An 11,597-nucleotide genomic window follows, 5' to 3' on the forward strand; every position below is an offset into this window, starting at 1 on the left:
TGCAATCTAAAAGGCAAGATTCTAGGAAGTCCTCCTTTAAGATTGCAAGTTCGCACATTCTCCTATTATTTCAGATTGTCTATGCCGGTTTATGTTGATCCAAAAGGAGGGAAATGTTGTAGTACAGGTGATACAGCTTCCCTTGGAAGCAGGATGCCATGAAGGAGAAGAAGTGACCAGAAGGGAAAGACTTACACACTTGATACTACATCTGTTCATGCAGTATTCATATACATTCTATAGCTGCATAGTGGAATCCCACCAAAGATAAATACCCCTTCCGTCACATGGAAGTGTGAATGGAGCCTTCCTCATGCTAAAATGTGTGGTAAAATGTAGCTGAATGCTGGGAGTAGACATATATGATATACCTGTTTATGAAAGCAGCAATATTGATACAGAATAGGTACTCTCTGCAGAGGGCAATAGAGAAACAGCCCCTCTGACAAGATGCCACCTAGTCTCACATACCTACTGGAATAAAGACTACTATCCTACTGCAAGAGGGATGCAGGTGGCACTGTGGTCTAAAACACAGAGCCTAGGGCTTGCCGATCGAAAGGTTGCAGTTCAAATCCCCATGACGGTGTTAGCTCCCGTTGCTCGTTCCCTGCTCCTGCCAACCTAGCAGATCGAAAGCACGTCGAAGTGCAAGTAGATAAATAGGTACCGCTCCAGCGGGAAGATAAACAGTGTTTTGTGCACTGCTCTGGTTTCGCTAGAAGCGGCTTAGTCATGCTGGCCACATGACCCGGAAAAACTGCCTGCGGACAAATGCCGACTCCCTCGGCCACTAAAGCGAGATGAACGCCGCAACCCCAGAGTCATTCGCAACTGGACTTATCTGTCAGAGGTCCTTTACCTTTACCTTTTTTAATCCTACTTCAGCAGGCTTGAATGATGTTCCACTTCACCATTATAAATCCAGCTGGAGACATTAGCATAGTAGTCATTATTCATGAAGACTTGATGAAAGAGTCAAGGCACTTGCTATTATAATATATTTTATTGGTCAACCATCTGTGAGGGTGCTAAGACTTTTAAATGTAATAGAATCTTTCTAAAGCTCCAACCTTTGTTCTGCCTCTGTGCATTGTTGGCAGAAAATAGCTTACCTAGCTGCATTCAACCATCAACTCTAAGAAATGGCAACTTTTTTTCCGAAGGGAAATGGAAAGGGTGGAGGAGTTGAGGGTACTATGGTGACACAGATTGTCAACATGCATCATCAGCTATTGTCTCCAACAATAACACTGGCCAATCAGTCTGTCACTCAACCATCCAGGGAATATTATTATTATTATTATCATCTCCTTAACTAGAACGTCACCCTCCTTTGTGCAAGGGCCATCTAAAGTTAGAGAGGACACACATTTCCAGGTTAACAATATTGTTCTCCAGGAAAGTTCTTAGCTCCTGGATGCCTGAACAAACAATGAGCAGAGTGTGTGTGTGTTTTCAAAATCCAAGCTACAACCTGACTATTTTAATGTTTGTGTGCTGTGTTTAGAAAAAAAACATGTATTATATTAACCCTTCTGTCCCTTGCCCATTGTAAATCTAAAATTTGAAGGAAAAAAAGAAGAAATATTTGTAGACGTGTTCATTGTTGAATGAGTATAGAACCCAGTAGGGACCAGCTACAGCAATTTTCTCTCATTTTCTTTGGCTCACTTACTTGTTAGGATATCAAAATAGCATATCCACAAAGGATAGAAAGCTAAAACTCTAAAAACAGAACATATTGGAGGTTTAATGGTCAACATACATTATTACTTTTCCTTGGCAGTAATGTCCAGCACTCTAACAGAGAGCAGGCTAAGCCACACATTTGATAGAAAGTTGGGTTATGGGAGTTCCCCTGACTCCAATCTGAAAACTGTGTTAAAACTGTAAAGGACGATTTCCAAAATGTTTCTATTCTTGCATGCTATTTTAATTCACATAATAACTAATATATTTCTTCCTTTGATACATTACTGCAAGAATACATTATCAAAGCAAGTAAGGAGATGGGTAAATATTAGTCTATATACCTTGATTTTTGCAAGGATAAAAAAATATGCATATGATTTGGGGAACATCACAGAACTAATTTTGAGGCAAAGTCTGGTATGTGAAACCATAGGCAGAAACTTGTCTTTCATCACTGATGGCACTTTCTGTTTAGGGCTGGTGAAATTTAAATAAAACATAGGGTGGTATTTGAATAGAAGCCTAAGGTGGTTTTTGCAAGATGTTAATATACACTTTAAACACTATTTTAAAAAGAATATAATAAGGGCAATATTTGTGTTTAGATGCTTCCAAGCTGGGTCAGTGTTGCACCTGTGTTTCTTAGGAGGAGGAATACACCAACATTTTGCACTGGCACATTAATAGAGTTAGTATTGTTCATATTACAAATGAAAATATTTCAGTACAGAATAAGGAAGTGAAGTTTGTGTTAGTTTTTTGCAGATGATTAATACTTCAGTTAAGAGCAGAACTCAGACGCCACCTGTACAACCAACCTGCCTTAATCATAGCTCCACCTTTCCTCTAAGGTTAATGTGACTACAGGGTTTTCAGATCAATAGAACCATTAGGGTGCACTGGCTCTGTCTTCTGCGTAAAGGTATTGCAAGTCTTCTGCTTTAGATCCTTGCCAAATCAAAACACACCAACATGGGATCATTTAACATGTGTCAAGCTTGCTGCAGAAGCTTGTCCAAAGAGGCTTATTGTACTTTAGTAGTGCTGCTCTGAGAGCATAGTGAAGTTTTTGGGGGGACAGCTGCTGCTTCTTAACAGGCGAAGAGGATCAGGTGTCGATTAGTTGCTGTGTTTTGAATGTGAAGTGATTTAGGCGGAGAGGAAAATTGTTTCCATTATGGCAAAATGTTGAAATGGACATGGATGAACAGGAGACCCTGGGACCAAAGTAAATCAACAGTTGACCTTCCACCTTTGGAGGTCAAAGATCAAACACAAACTATGGCTGATGTGAGTTCAGAAGACTCCAAACGACACCACTCTATACTTGTTGGGGTGCATTTTCTCTGTCCCTGCATATGTAATCTATATGAATGCAAGGAGGACTCTTTGCCCTAGGGGAGTCTGGTCCAGTGACTGCTCACTTGGATGGGGCCTTTAATTAGCTATCTGATGGGATTTGTTCCGCTTTCCTCAACTCCACCAGGAAAAAGTTTGTTCAGTGACTAGCATGGCCAAGGGCTGATTTCCTTTCTTTCCCACAAGGCTGGCAGCATAGCTTCATGGCTGGGGACTGGGCATTGTGGACCCTGACTCTGGGCAAACTTCAGGCCTCATGTGAGTAACAGGTTCTCTGCTATGTTTTGCTCACATGTTACATCACTACTTGTCTATTACCTTCATGGGCCTTCTCCTTCTTTCTATTGTCCTTGCCCCTTGCTGCTTTCAAGCCTTTGTTCTCCTTTTAGCACAGGCTTTCCAACTCCATTCTTTTCACAAAGGTGCAATAACAACCATCTGGTTTGCCTTTGCCTGTGATTCTTGCTTCTTTCTTTGCAGAACTTCTGCCAGCATAGCTCTGAGTCACCAATCCTACAAAGATTTTGCTCATTGAGGAAGCAGAGAATCTGTGTATCCATCCTAATCTAGCAAGGCTGACATACAACATGTGGGCTAGGCTCCTTTGTTGTGAGGAAGTGCTGGACTCCTAGTGTGATAGGTTAGGTCCAGTCGTGGCCGACTCTGGGGTTGCGGTGATCATCTCGCTTTATTGGCCCAGGGAGCTGGTGTACAGCTTTGGGTCATGTGGCCAGCATGACTAAGTGAACCAGAGCAGCGCATGGAAACGCCGCTTACCTTCCTGCTGGAGCGGTACCTATTTATCTACTTGCACTTGGATGTGCTTTTGAACTGCTAGGTTGGCAGGAGCAGGGACCGAGCAACGGGAGCTCACCCCGTCATGGGGATTCGAACTGCCGACCTTCTGATTGGCAAGTCCTAAGCTCTGCAGTGCCACCCGCATGATAGGTTAGTGATGTGTAAAAATAAAAGGCACCATAGATTGAAGCTTAGTCAAATATACTGGATAATTTAATTTCTCAGGTCACATCCATGCATGGAACAACATGCTGTCCTTCAGGCACTGGATATTTTTCAAGAGAGTCCAGCAGTTGCATCTCACTGTGTGAGTAACAATAACACCTACAGAATTTTATTTCCCCGGGTTCATCCTTAACACCTATAATATGAAAGCCCAATTTTGGGGGTGAAGGAAATGCATTATCAAAGTAGGTGTGGACTAACCTCTTATTTAAATCTAGACCATATGATTGGCCACCCTTAGCTACATTTATGATGATACATTGCTAAGATATTGGAAAAGGGCAAGAGAGGAAGGATACAAAGAAATATCATATGAGAGTAGTCCTCATGATCAAAATAAAAAGGAAGTTACATATGGTCTTTCTTCCCACTTAACCTTCTCATTTGTGGTTTTTTGGAGCTGGAAGACTGCACTGCACGGTGAACTTCTTAACCTGGACTATCTGAAGTCATACAAATCTGCCAGTGTTTTAATGGGCAAGCTTCCTTTCCCTCTCTAGGTATTTAACAGCTACCATGAAATCTCCAGCCTCCTCTTGCATCCTGCAAAACCTCAGCATCTCATTGAGCTGTTATTAATAGGGAGTTTGTCTTGTGTCAGAACACAGACATAAAACACATTAACATTATCACATAATCTTATTTAGTAAACACTTGGTGCTGTTTCGCCTTTGGTAATTGCATTTGCTAGATGCAATATTTATGAAAGGGGAAGCGGAAATGTCACAGCTCATCTCCATGGAGCTGTAAAAGTCCTGGAACAAAATTGCATTAGGAAGGGTTTTATATGAGCCTGGGAAGGATACCATGGCTGCAACTAGATAGCTATATTCTAGTAGAACATCTATCTGAATAACTTTTTGACCACTAGCTTTAATTTTCTGGAGTCTGGAGAATCTACAATACAGGATCCCAAGTGCTACAGCAATAAGTTTTCTTTTCTCTCTCTGATGTTTATGTTTGTTTAATTTATTGTTTATTACTTTGCACAGACCTTAGAATCAGGAAAGGGCACAACCTTAGCCAGTGTTGTGTAGTGGTCAGAATGTCAGGCTAGGACTGGGGAGACCCAAGTTCAAATCCCCGGTAGGCAATGGGCTTGGGCCAATTACTATATTTTAGCTACTCTACCTCACAGGGTTCTTGTAATGAGATTGTCTTATCCCTTATACACCCAGTAGATTGCTGTGGTATGCGGGAGTGTTTCTCCTGCAAGTTCCAAAGATCTCAGAAGCTTGTTCTGCTGTAGTTTGAAGCAGGGCTTTTAGTGTGGCTGCCCCTGTTCTGTGGAATACAATTCCTGTTGAGATATGGCAGTCGTCCACTATCTGCACTTTCTGGAAACAACAGAAGACATTTTTGTTCTAATAGGCTTCCCAGCTGGGTTCAATTGGTCTTTGCCATGAGTGCCTACTTGGTTAGGGTTAAATTTTGTGTTTTTAACTTTTTAATACCCTTACTGTGTTTTTAACTTTTTAATACCCTTACATGCAATTTGCCTTGACAAAGTTAGAAGGTAATTCATGATAATGATAAATGTAATTATGTTTAGCTCATTGGAGGTAAGATGGGATTTAAATGTAATAACAAAACCCCTAGGAGGAGAGCTTGGATCCTATTACATTTGATAACAATGGCAATTCCTCTTTCTAAGATCAATTTATTAATAGGTAAGTGAGAAAATACATTTAGCAGATGGAAAATATATATATGTGCCCATCAACTGGACTCTTGGTGCTTAAATTGTACTTGTGGCCCTCCAACTTCTATCATCCTCAGCCAACATAGCTAATGGCCAGGGATGTTGTAAGTCAACATCTGGAAAACCAGTAGCTTCCCATCACTGTTCACCAAGACCTTATATTGAATGCATCATTTCCACAGGCAGTGAGAGTAAGATCGGCAAGCGTACCTGTGGTGACTTGGGAAGACACTCCCATTTTTAAAACAAAACAAAACAAAACACCACCACTGAATGTGAACAGAAAGCATTCTTAGAACCTGTTTTAAAAGAGCACAGAAAGAGCTGTGTGAGAACTTACAAAAGGCTACTGTTAGCAAGCTTAGAATTTACTTGTGTGTTCCCAGATCTTAGCCATTGTCATATCTGACCCATTTCTCATGGCCACCTGGCTAAGAGCTGCCATGGCTGCATAGAATGAGTGGAGATCTGGTTTTGCATGTCTTTGGATGCTCCTCCCAATACCTCTGGTCTCCAGAAGTTAATCTTAGATTTAGGTTCACCCCTTTAGTGCGCTTTATTGTTTTGCATGCTAATTAACCTCCATAAAAATTAAAAGATTCACCGGTGAGAGTTTATCATCCAGCTGTAAACTTGCAATAATTAAAACAATAGGCTTTGATTTGCTTGGCAATTAGGAAAAATGCTACCTTGACAGTAGCAGAAGCCCCAGCAGCAGCAGCAGCCTCTCACCAGCGGTGGTGTCGTCGTCCTCGTCGTCTTCCCTACTTGAATGAAATTAGTCTTTCCTTTGATGTCCTGGGTTGCTGTTTGGGGAGCAAAGTTCCGTTGGCAAAACAAGGGTCGGCTTGATTCGGGCCACAAACAAAGGCGGTCATCTGACTCCCCCGCCGATCCCCACGGGCTGCTGCAAAGACAAACAAACAAGACTGTTCGTAAGTCAACAGAAAGGCCCGTTGGACAGGGGCGCAGGCGCCTTCTCTTGAAGTCCGCGGCCCTGAAAGGTGTTCCATTTCAAGCCAGCCGAAAACCTGAAGAGCTTGAAAAAGATTAGCAGGTCTCCGGAGCCACGTTTAAATAAGGTTGCCAACTGCTCCAGTGCCTCGGCTCTAGCTCAACAGATATGCAGGAAATGAGCTTTTCGCGAGGTGGAGCTGCACAGCATCCCTTCTAGCTAGGGTGGCCAGATATACATGGCTGGATAGCTCAGTTGCTAGAGCATGAGATTTTTAATCTCAGAGTCGTGGGGAAAAGATTCCTGCATTGCAGAGGGTTGGACTAGATGACCCTTGGGATCCCTTCCAAGTCTATAATTCTAGGATTCTACATAAAGGTGGTTAGAGCTCCTACACTCTCATAGGTGAAGAGCAGCTGTTAGCAGGAGTCATTTGCATGGCAGAGGAAGCTAGCTTTGTTTCAGTCAGATCATTGGTCCACACACCTCAGTACACCAGCTGACAGCGGTTCTCCGAAGTCTTAGACAGGGGACATTTCCAGTACTACCTGGAAGTGACGGGGACCCCCCCCCTACAGGAAAAGTTGATGCTCCGCCACGGAGCTACGACCCTTCCCCAAAGGTTCGCCCGCGGAACTCCCTGCAAGAGCCCTGCCTCATTTTGCATCTGCCCTCCCGCTTCTAACCACACCAGAGGAAACCGTTTTAAAAAGCGGGTAGAGATAGGGTGTTGCTTTCAAAGTTGGCAGCTGTGGTACAGTTTGGTAATTTAGGCTCCAGTCTCAGTGATCTTGCAGCAACAGCCCGTAATCTGCCCTAAAGTCCCTCCTTGTAGAATCACCACTGTCTGGTCAAACCCGGGTTCTAAGCCAGTCCATTTCCTTCCTTTGATGTTTCTTTTATATTACGATGGAGTGACGCAGCCTGCTTCAAAAGGTATTTACGGTAGTTGCAGCTGCTGTAGTGCCCTGCCACTAGTGATTTTACTGTTTAAAAAATGCTACCAGAAATAAGCCAGAGAAATTTTCAGTTTGCTCCTGTTGCAAGGGAAATTTCCCTTTTCGCTGAGCTGCTTTCTCTTTTAATGAAAGGTGTGTATAATATTCCAAATATTATGTTACTAGTGAGAGTCATAGAGCAAAAGAGAAAATTGTTGTTGTTGTTAAGCTAGTAAAAGCTACTAAAAGGACTTCCAAGCCTTAAAACTTGGCTCTGTCCTCTTTTCCCCAGTAACCAACTCTGTGGGATAATCAGTCAGACGTCCAACGCGCCTTTTCGCAAGAGGGTTTAGCAGTAGTTGTTCCTGGGCTGCTTTGAATGCACACCGGGATCTAAGCATGTTCCTCTCCCTTCTGTTTTCTGTCTCCCATTAAGAACATTTCCACACATGCCTAAATTTCCAGGGGCTTTACTCAACACCACCGTATTGGCAACCTCCAATGGGGGGACAGGGAGGGGCGGTTCCCCCCATCAATAAAATTCAATAAAAATACATAGCAAACTGAGGTTCTGCCCCCACTAACAAAAGGCCTCCCCCCCACAAAAATCCTGGCTACGCCCATGGCCACCTCAGCCTATCCCGATTTCCTTCCTTCACAAAGGAAGGCCGGCGCAGCAGCTGTTCAGGAAGAGCCATTCCCTCACCATCTTGCATCGTCCTGGAGTTATGCACTAGCGTGCTAATAAAGCTCTTATACACATTGCTGCGCTGTTTATGTAGGGTTATGCCTGCTTTTTACAGCCGCGTCTCTAATAATCAAGTGTGAGTTCTCCAAACAGGTATTTGAAACACCTGGGTTCATAGGAGTCAACTTCTAGGGGCCGAGGGGTCTTCGCCTCCCCCATAAAATATTTGAAGCGGAGCGTACGTCTTCAATCGCTTCTCCCGGATCCATTAGCCTTAGCCCTTACCTGTGAATTAGTTTACATCACAAAGCAAAAGACTTTGGTTTGTTTGTTTCAGAACTCCTACATACTTATCCAGGACGAAAAAGAGAGAGAGCTCCTTCATACCTCATGAGTATATAAGGAGGGTTCTTCTGGATCAGAGCAAAGACCCTTCTAGGTCAGCCTCCTGCTTCTCACAGACAGCCGCCAACCAGGTGCCCATGGGAATCCCACACAAGCAGGACATTTGTCCCTCTCCATCAGGAAGCTAAACTTGCGGGGTTAGCCAAGTCTACTATCTGCAGACCTAACAGCTTCCAGAAGAAGAGAGGAGGCGACTGCTGTTGGGCGGCAGGGTCTTCTCTAGGAACACCTGGGAAAACATGACATGGCAGCTGAACAGGGTCTTGACTGTGTCGCTTTCACAATTACAGTGGTACCTCGGGTTACATACACTTCAGGTTACATTCGCTTCAGGTTACGGACTCAGCCAACCCAGAAATAGTGCTTCAGGTTAAGAACTTTGCTTCAGGATGAGAACAGAAATCGTGCTCCGGCGGCGCGGCAGCAGCAGGAGGCCCCATTAGCTAAAGTGGTGCTTCAGGTTAAGAACAGTTTCAGGTTAAGAACGGGCCTCCGGAATGAATTAAGTACTTAACCCGAGGTACCACTGTACACTGCTGCGTAAAAGGGTCGTTCGCGTGCGCCGCGCCGCTTTGCATCCGGTCCTAGCTGGGATCGTGGAGGGAAGGAAAGCGGGGCTGCTTGATCTCGCACATCCGTTGGGGGGATGAGGAGGGGGCGATCTCAAACAGCTGTTGATTCTGGAAGGTTTCTAGCTTTCTTTCTCTCCTCCCCCCACCTTCGGGTCAGGCATCTATCCTGGACGTTTGTCCTTGCGTCTGGTCTAGAGAAGCACTTCACACAAAGCCTTTTCCCAACATTTTCGGTTCAGCTTCCTTAGTATCAAATCCCTGCGGGGATAGCAAAATCCGGGCGGTCTTTCCCTTCAATCTGAGCCCCAACATTGAAACTGTTGCTGGCTGCGCCTCTGTCTCGCGAGGGGCGTTGTGTGCCATGATCTTTCTTCCCTCTCCCTTCCCTCCTGGGATTTAGCTTAGTTAGAAATCCCCAAAGGACACATGGCAAGAGATCCGGGCAGGATCGAGTCCTATTGAGGGACTCTGACAGCGCAGACCTATGGTTGCCTTGCCTGTCTATTCCGAAATAAGACCCATTGAATACAACTTACTCCAAGGTAAGTGTGCAGAGTATTGGGGCCTGAAAAGCAAGCAGTTAAGAAAATAAGTTGCCCTTTCGGTGGTCGAAAAAGAGAGATAGGGTTTTTCATAAAGTACCTGGGGCTGTTTTTTCTATCATGCTAGGGAGGAGCGAGAAAATAGGGTATACTATGCGAAGAGATTTCCTCGCATTATCCGATCGTTATTTATTAGCTGTGTAAAAACCAGGTATGGTGCTCTAACAGTTTGCCCTTGCTATCAGTTGTCTTTCTGAAGCAAGCTTGTTTTAGGAAATTCTTCGTATATTTCACTTGGTTTCCACTGGGCTTGCTTCCACAGTCAACAGTTCCGCTCAGGTTGTTGCCGCGCGGCGACAGATAGCAGAGAGAGAGATCGCCTCTGCTTTTCGGGCCGAGTCTTGGGCTGCAACTTTAAGCACACTTTCCTCTGAAGGAAAACCCATCCAATAGTGGCAGGACTTCGCTCCCGAGTGAATATCCTTGGACTTTCCTCCTCCGCTGCGCGTAATTTGGTTAGCCGTTTGGATCTTGCCTTCTGAAAAAGGGATCGGGCAGATGTCATCTCCCAACGTGTAAATCGCAAAGCGAAGCGGCTCCCAAGCGAAGGAGTGGCTCCTGTTAAACTCTTCACCCTCTCGCTAAAAGGATGAGGAGAAACGAGCTTGTTTGTTTTTCACGTACCAGCAGCATGTCTTGAAATAATGGGTTGCTCTGACATGACGTCCTTTCTTTACAAAAGCAGAGAAACGACAGCCATAACACAGAAAGGGATATAGACTTTTCCTTTTCTTTTCAATCTGCGTTTTTTAAAGCCATGATTTCACGGTTTGCTTGTTTATTAAAAATCGCTCCGTTATACTTCCGGTATTATCTAGGGTGGGGAGAGAAAGAGAAGTTTAAAAATGAGAGCTGTCAAAAAGCAAAGGCCGCCTTACAAGGAGCCTGCACGCTGTTTGAAACTTTGGTGTTGACCTAATAAATATTGCCCTAATGAGGATTTTGGAATAACTTTCGAAACTTCCGCAGAAGTAGCTCGATTGGTCTGTTGCAAACACACACATACACGATTTGTTGCTCCTTCAAGACTCCTGAACGTATTGTGAAGTAAGCTTTCCTGGTTTAGTAACTCTCAAAACATCGTCAGCCAGAGTTACAACTATTGAAAATGAAATTCTCTCTTGCTTCTTCCTGTTCGGCGTTTATTGATACAGTATTAGATACCCAAGGCAGTGTATGGCCTTCCACTTCGCGTTAGTGCAGAAACTTTCATTCCGTTGTTCTGGGATTCATGATCGCTAAGACTGCTATCCTACATGTTTACTTGTAAGACGCATTGAACTTAATGGGACTCAATTGCGAGTTGACATGTTTAGGATCGCACCGTGCAGATTGAGTGCCATGCGCACTTGGAAATAAACCCCAGTGGGATTTCCTTTGAGTAAACCTCGGTTGGCTTACACAAGTAAGTAGGATCTCTGCAGTCACAGGCACCTTTACTTGAGAGTAGGTATCCTGCCTGGAATTCAACGGGACAGACATAGGCTTCACCCCCCACGGGTGCTATTTTTGATTCCATTTATTTATGTACCACCCTTTGTGAATTTGTGTACCACCCTTCATCCGAAGACCACAAGCTGTTAAAGAATGACTTATCTGTGATCAGAGATATTGAGTACCAACTTTTACTGGGAAATTGGAAATGACAAGGGTGGGAT

Source organism: Podarcis gaigeae (assembly GCF_964106915.1).
Source record: "Podarcis gaigeae genome assembly, chromosome: 5".
In the NCBI taxonomy this organism is placed as follows: Eukaryota; Metazoa; Chordata; class Lepidosauria; order Squamata; family Lacertidae; genus Podarcis; species Podarcis gaigeae.